The sequence below is a fragment of the Dasypus novemcinctus genome (assembly GCF_030445035.2).
Source record: "Dasypus novemcinctus isolate mDasNov1 chromosome 8 unlocalized genomic scaffold, mDasNov1.1.hap2 SUPER_8_unloc_2, whole genome shotgun sequence".
Taxonomy (NCBI): Eukaryota; Metazoa; Chordata; class Mammalia; order Cingulata; family Dasypodidae; genus Dasypus; species Dasypus novemcinctus.
Window position 1 is genome coordinate 450031 of NW_026688124.1, and position 8547 is coordinate 458577.

Consider the following 8547-nt stretch of genomic DNA (forward strand, 5'->3'; position numbering starts at 1 on the left):
GCCAGGATTCTATCCTCTAGCAGTTAGGAAAAACCCTAGCCCAAATACACAAACCATCCTGTCTCAGGATCCAATCCCATTAAGCCACCCAGTACACCCACACTTTTCTGGAAACCTAGCTTGGTTTAAAAAAAAAAAATAGAAAAAGGAGACTTTCCAGCCCACCTGTTGCTTCTTAAAAAGAGAAGGCACTTCAAGAGATGGAAGTTGTTTATTTCTAGTGGCATGGGGCTGAAAATTAATCAAAAACATTTATATATGCATTGGATATTTCAGATTGTGTGTGTGTGTTTTGTGTGGGTTTAAAAAAATTATTCATTAAGTATTTATTGAGAATAACTTTGTCAGGCATTATTGTTTTGATTTTATTTTTGTTAAGCACTGATTATTGTATTACATTTCAAAGATTTAGATTTTATACAACCTTAACATTCAAACATGTAGTGGCACACTGATGTCCTGTTTTGCTTTTATCTTGTTTTTTTCTCTCAAGGATTTCTGATCATTAGTTTGATAGCATTTCCAATAGGCATGTATAACATGAATGCATTTCTACCCTTTAAATGGCTTTGTGATTTTTATATGACTTTCTGAGATTTCTGGTTTTATAGCTCTTTGTAAAAAATCTCACTGGTTAACATTCAGATTCTAAATATTAGAAAATTTCACAAATAAAAATGCATCACAAATTATTTATGAATTCTTATATTTGAAGTGAAAGCATTAGTGTAAATCAGAGTTCATCCTATTAAAACCAAATTCCCTTATGCATATTCCATAATGTAGTACTCTCAACAACTTAACTTGCTTCTGTAAATTAATAAAATTCTAGAATAAAATTTAGTAGATGATACCTATGAAAATGATGGCTTTCTCAGAAATTTCTGTTAGGTAGCAAATAAGTTAGATTTAGATATACCAAATGGAAAATTATATTTTGGCATGTGGTAGGAAAATACTGTGTAGTTTGAAATTTTATCATAAACTTTTCATCATCTAATCCTAAAGAGATACTAACTTTTGAAAGTAAAGATGACCCAAAGTGGTAGAATTTATTACAAATAAATGCTTAATAAATTTGCTTACATCTTTTCCCCTCATACCTTTTAGATTAAGTGAAGATATTAGCAAGAGAAGTGTTGTAAACCTTTATCCCATGAAATCAGCAGAAGCTTAGAATTACAAGATTCTGCACTCAAGTTTGTTTACTTTTTAGTAACAAAAACAGACTCCTCCTTTTTACATTGAAGCATTTGTGCTTTAAATTCCCCTGCTATCTTTTTTCTTCCCTTGTTCCTACAGTGGTCAGATTCAGCTGGAGACGTTCCCAGGGTGTGAGGTAAGGGTGCTCTCAGACTAGCCAGGGCCTGCCACAGAATTCTGGCCACCATGTTCCCTGAAGATTCATGGGTGGTGGTGGTGGTGGGGTGGTATGGAATGGCCTGTCCTTCTCGTGTTGTTTTTTTGTAAGCCTAAAACTTCTTTGAAAATAAAGTTTATTATTACTTAAAAGAAAAGAATATATCAAAGAGAAACTACCAGAACTATCTGAGAACAGGGAAAGGGGGGTTGGGGTAGAGTTACATGAAGTAAAATTTAAGTGGCTGTGGAGAAGGCAGTTTTGAGATGAAGTAGGAATGAACCTAGAGGGGCTTAAAAAGATGAACTTACCCTGGTCATAGGGAGAGAGGTTTGAGTGAGGAACACTCTTTAAGTCCCTTCTTGTTGAATGGGCTTAGAGTGGCCAATGTCAAGGCGGGATTGGGCACGAGCCAATTTATATACCCTGAGGTGTCAGTCCATGTGCAGTCTCACACTGGTAAGTCTCTGTGCTAAAGAAATAGGAGAAAAGGGGACAATAAAGGTCAGAGCCTTGTCCCCTGAGAGTATGGGTTAGTTGAGCAGAGTGACTTGCTTGCAATTGCTTTGGGTATCAGTCATTCCCAGCTCAAGGGTTTACCGTGGGCCAGTTAATTGCCCTCATTTTCTGCTAATTGGAGTGAGAATAATAGCTGTTATAAAAATGGAATGAGATGATGCAAGAAGGGTCTTGCAACACAGGACATGCCATAAATGGTAGCTGTTATTCTTCTCCTAGTCTTTTATTGCTAGAGGGGTGGTCTTAGAATCCGGGCACCACCGCCTTCCTGGTGGAGACATTGCTGCATCACCCCATCGTGGAACAGCAGGAAGCCTTTCGTGTGCAGGCTGCCCTGGGCCCATGTCATCAAGCTCTCCATTCCAGACACTGCTGCTGCTGATTCTGCACAGGCACATTTTATTTTTTAAGGACTTTATTTGGAAATCATTCTAAACTTATGAAAGATTGCCCCCCCCCCAAAAAAAAGTCATTTCAAGGATCATTCATATATTCTTTTTTTTTCTTTTTTTTTTTTTAAAGATACTTAGATTATGCAACTGTCACATAAAAATGTACAGGATTCCCATATGCCCCACTCCCTACCATCCATTTATTCTTTTACCCACATTTGCCTATTATTAACAAGCACTCCATTTATACTGCCATTTACTCCATCTCTACTTCCCCCTTCCCTCTCTACTCTTCCCCTCCCTCCAGCCCCCACAGCACATACACACAGAGTTCTTTTTCTAAACCATTAGAGGGTATGCTTCTTACACCATAGCCTTTACTCCTCACCATTTCAGTGTGGGTTTTTTACTAACAGGCATTTTATCTTAGAGAGCTACCTTTCAATATTAACTTTATACATCTACATTGATAAAATTCTTTCATCTAATCTTCCTTCCATAAGGAAGGAAGGTCCTTCATAGCCTTGCCCCCTCCAGTGCTGGATCTAGTCTAGGAATTGGTGTTGCATTTATTGGGGGTGTAGCTACAGCCTCCTTTGATCTGGAAATGTTGTAGAGAAATCGGGTGTGCGCGGTATCGAAGGCCAGGACACGAGAATACCGAGAAGGAAGTTGATTTATTTTGACCGGCCAGGCTCAGCAGACTCTTGTCTTAATAAAAACCGAGCCCCGAATAGCCTTTTTCAGACCTTTTTATACAGAGGATATAGGATTAGGGAGACTAACTGTGATGGTATGTATGCAAACAGACCTCTGGTTAGGTTCTTCAGTGTTTGATCTTAGTATCAGATAGGTTATTTCCTCCAGGCAAGTTACATATTCTCCACATCCAAGCCAGCTTGGATTAGCATATCTTCCACATTCCGTCTGGAGGCAGCCCTGAATACACATTCAGTCTTACATCCTTTCTGAACCTTCAAATACTGTAGGGCCTATATTACTTATTTGGCCATTTTGGGGACTAGGTACACTTGGAAACAATTTTGAATTTATGCACAGGCTATATCAGCACATACTACAAACTTTCTTTAACTTTTGTGACCTTGAAATTTTGAAGGACACAGTCCCTGCTCTCCCCCACCCCCTTTCCAATAGAATGTTCCTCATTTTACATTCGTCTGAGGTTTCCTGATGATTCATAATTAGATTGGGGTTCTGCACTCTTGGTTGGAAAACTGCCCCGGGGTGCCCCAACTGGAGGCCTGCCATACCAATCTACCCCTCCCTGGTGGTAGTAATTCCTTCACCTGGCAAAGGTGTGGCCCGATTTCCCTACTGGGTAATTACTGCTTTTTAAATCCTCCCTTGCAACTCATCAGTCTATGGGGGGATGTTTCCAGACCAAGGTAATGTCTTGCTGCAGACATGCTTTTGACCTCACCAGACAGATGTCCACCAATGAGCATGGCATCAGGAGTCCCAGCAGGGCTCAGTGCCTCTAGGGGAAACTCCATCTCAGTGTCCACTCCATCTCAGTGTACAATTAGAGGATCATCCAAGGCTCTCCAGTGTCTTCTGCTGAAATGCAGGTCTTCCTGATCGTGAAACCTGCCACGTATTGAGGCCTTACTTCATCCGGACAGGGTGTGAGGTGTTTGACACGTGTCATTGTTACTCCTTTCTTTCAGCACATACTTACTGAGTACATACCATGGCACCCAAAGAACTAGCAGTGAACTAAGCCAAGGTCCTGCCCTCAGGCATTCAGGATCCAGATAAGGTATTAGGGAAAGGTGGGCGTTATGAGGCACAGTCTACAGGTGCAGAACCTGGAGCTGCCATCAGGTCACATGCTGGCCCGAATGACTTAGGTGGTAAATGGCTGGTCCCTGCTTTTCCACTACATCATATTGCTTCTGCATGATGTGGACTAGTGGTGATGTACTAACCTTGTCATATTTAGAAACCTAGTGGGACCCGAATAGACCAATCCTTTTCTGAACAACTAGTCTCAGCAGGGGTAGAGAGCATGTATGTCCATGGTGATGCATTTTGCCTCCCACCAGGAATGCAGATGGGGAATGGAAGGAACAGGGGTGGGTATATCCTGGACTAAGTACTGACTGACCACAGGTCAAGTTTTGCCTTGATCTAGTCTTCATCCCATCACTTAATCCAAGTAGCTCTATACTTGAGTGCTTTTTGTTGATGCCATGAAGCACTAATAATTCCAATAGTTATTAAGAACTTCTACTAAGGTTGGACATCTCAGTGGTTAGGAAAGAATATTTCATGTCACATTCTCTTAATATTTGTCCAAGATTCTCTTAATGTTGAACTTCTTCTCATTTTCCCGTCAGCAAATGTGAGCTGTTTCTCTGCAGTCAGTTCTAGATTTTCCCAGGGGAATTTCATTCTCTCTATTGATCTCCTCTTTATTTTTCCTGTTCTTTGCTTTTCTCCCATTGTTTGACACAAGCACAGACACTTAGGGGTTCCCCTCTGAGTAGGGTCATGCGCAGTGGCTGGCACACAGCCAGCAGTCCCTGAGGGCTTATGGAAGGGAGAGAAAGGGGATCCAATGATAAGGAATGGACTTTGGGAAGGAAAATTTCAATGTCCCGCCCATTCAGTGGACAGACCACTGGGTTTTAACTGATTGCTGAAGGTACTCCATCATTTAGGCACAATTTATATTCTATTCTTGTAATGCATTTCCTTATGCTTATCTAAATTGAAACGCATCCGGAACATTTCCAATTGCCCATAAAGCTTCATGGGATTTTCCCAAAATTTGACTGTTTGCCATCATTTTATTATGTGGAGAATCCTAGTGTCACCCCAAAGAATGATATTTCAGTTCCAAGTAATGTATCAATCCTTCAGTCAGTTTGGTCACCACCCCCTCCCCCCTTTGTTTAAGCACCTGCTTGAAATGTCCTTGAACTTTCCATCTCATAGAGTCTCAAAAAGAGATATATCTGTGTACCTGAATTCAGGAGATTGGGGGAAACAAACCCTCTGGAAAAATACCTTGAGTCCATCTCTTATGTATAATGTTTTGTGTTATGTTAATTCAAGGTGTTTTTTCCCATCCTTTTTGGTTGGATGAGGAGTCCTCCTACTGGAGTAAGAAATTCTTACTCCTTGTCTTCCTTGTAGGGCAATTCACCATCTTTGACTAGATGCATGTTCACGATTTTAAAAAGGGAGGTTGGATTAGCTGGTTCTGGTGGGAAAAGGAAGTCACACAGAGCAGGAAAAGGAAAAGGAAGTTGTGCCTTGGCAAGGCTGGCAATAATGACTATGCAGAACTTAAATATGTTTCTCATTTATGATCTGGTTATTTTCACAGTCTCTCTTTCATCCCATTTGGGAAGAGAGCAAACCTTCCAGGATACTCTTAAGTCAACTAACCAATATCTCTTGGTAACCTGGAGTGGCTTCAGCCTTGTTTTGGTGTAGAGGACTGGAATATGAAGGCAATAAAGTTGTCATCCTGAGTCTGTTTTAGGCACTTTGGTGGCTGAGGATGGGATAAGGAGTTTATGGAGAGATGAGCAAACTAGACTGGTGGGGTGGGTGGGGTGGGCTTGGATTGGTAACTGGAAGCTGTGTTGAGCACATGTGCAGGAAGCTGCACTGTGTGTAATGGTGTGGGACCCAGTTAGATACGGGGAGGCCAAGAGCATGAGGCAGTTTGTCATTGGCGCTGCTTTCTCGGACTTTATACTCATGTTTGAAGACTTTCCACAGGAATTTTGGGTAACCTTGGCATCCATTCAGGGAGAACTGCAAATGACCTTTCTGTATATAAATAATAGAGAATGAGCTGAAGAGTTAGGGGGAATGACAGGAAATAGGAGGGGAAGGCGTTGCTTGTCACGAGAACCAGCCCAGAAGTCAAGTTCCTTGTTGGAAGTTCTAACAAAGCCACTTAACTGAATAGGGAAAATAATGACATTTTCCCCCCTAAAAATATGTTCTGGTTTTGACATAAACCCAAAGCTAGAACATAATTTATATATATATTTATTTATTTTATTTATTTCTCTCTCCTTCCCCCCCATTTTCTGATCTCTGTGTCCATTTGCTGTGTGTTCTTCTGCATCCACTTGCATTATTAGGTTGCACTGGGAAACCGCATCTCTTTTTTGTTGTGTCATTTGCTGTGTCAGCTATCCATGTGTGTGGCACCACTCCTGGGTGGGCTGTGCTTTTTTCATGTGGGGTGGCTCTCCTTATGGGGCACACACCTTGCATGTGGGGCACCCCTATGCAGAGGTGCTCCTGTGTGGCACAGCACTTCTTGCATGTGGCAGCACTGTACATGGGCCAGCTCATCACATAGGTCAGGGGGCCCTGGGGATTGAACCCTGGACTCTCCATATGGTAGGTGGATGCTCTATCAGTTGAGCTACATCCACTTCCTGATTTTTAAGATTTTTAAGAATAGCATTACTCAACAGTGAATTCAAGATAAGAATAGAGATTGGCATGAACTTGGTGGAATGTATGAAGATGTTTATATTAGCAATTACCAGCATTTTCATTAGGGTGGATCTACAGGTTCTTGATTATCATAAAAAAAAGAGAAGGTAGAGCATAGTGGTGTAGCTCAGTGGCTGAGTGCTTGCTTTGCATGTAAGAGGTACCAAGTTCAGTCCCTGACATCTAAAAAATAAAATAAAAAAAAGAAGAAAGAGCATCATGAAATAAGCTAGTGTTGTGCCTTGTGAGGCCCCTCATCTCCGTGCATCTCTCTCCCCTGGTTTTTCTGGTATGCTACAGGCTCAGGTGCTCCTTGAATAAGAATGGCTCCAGGCCCCAATCTCTACCCCCCAAAATTCAAATATATATCCAAAGGACTGCTGACCTTTTTCATCTCCAGGCCTCACATTTCTCATTCTCTACATGGCTAAAGTGAAGCTATCAAATTCCTTAATTAAAAAACAAACAAACAGGTGTTGTGGTCATATATGTACACCATAACGTTTCCCATTTTAGCCCCTTTCACACATACAATTCATTGGCCTTAATCCCATTCACAGTGTGGTGCTCTCAACCCCATCACCACCATCCATTCCCAAAATGTTTTCCTCGACCACCCAGAAACTCTGTACTCACCCCCATCCTACCCCAACCTTGTAGTCTACCTCCTGCCTCTATGAATTTGCACATTCTAGTTATTTTCTATCACTGAGATCCTGCCACGTTTGCTCTTTTGTACCTGGCTTCTTCTACTCAAAAAGGTTCATCCATGCCGTTGCATGAGTCAGAACTCTATTCTTTCTACAGCTGTGTAGTCTTCCATTGTGTGTAACACATTTTGTTTGTACACTCCTTCTCTTGAGGGACACTTGGGTTGCTTCCACCTTGTGACTAGTATGAATATTGCTATGCATATCTGCTGGACACCCCACTTTCAGGTTCTTGGGGTATATACCTAGGCCATATGGTAATTCTGTACTTTCTCAGAATAGTCAAACTTTATACAGTGACTGCATCATTTTATATTCCCACCAACAACGTTCGAGGATGTATTTCTCAACATCCTCTCCAACACCTGCAACTTTCCATCTTTAAAAATAGTAACCATACAGGTGGGTGTGACTTGGTATCTCATCGTGGTTTTGATTTGCATTTCCCTAATAGCCAGTCATGATGAGCATCTTTTCATTTGCTTTTTTGCCATTTGTATATATTCTTTGGAGAAACGTCCATTCACATCCTGGGCCCATTTTTTCATGGAGTTGTCTTTTAGTTGTCAGCATCCCTCTGGAATTGCTCCCAAGTGTCTTCTCTGTGGGTCTCAGAGGTACCAGCACCCACTGAGCCACTCCTCTTGGAAGCCAGAATGTCACCCATGGTCAATTCCAAGCTCTGCACATTTTAACTGAGCTTGTTTTTCTCTTGAAAACTTTCTTTGAACCATGATTGCCAAGGCAAATTGATGTTGAACTGACAGCATGTGATTTGCCCAGGTGCTTTTGGGTTTAGCAAAAGTTTTTATTAACAGCTCCCCATGTGATTCTGTGTATTTGGGAACTGCTGGCTTGGACCCTTTCTAGAAGACTGTAATTAAAATGGGGTGGGGGCTGCATGTGAAAGAAGCCAAAGGCAGCATGGCTGGTAACCACACGGTAAACAGACAAGCTGATGTTGACAGGTACTTTGTGCTGGGAGGTCCCTCCCCTTAGTTTGTGTTCCAGTTCATATGTACTCCTCTAGGAATACAACTTTCATGGTTTTAGGAAATGTGTCTCTGCCTGACTT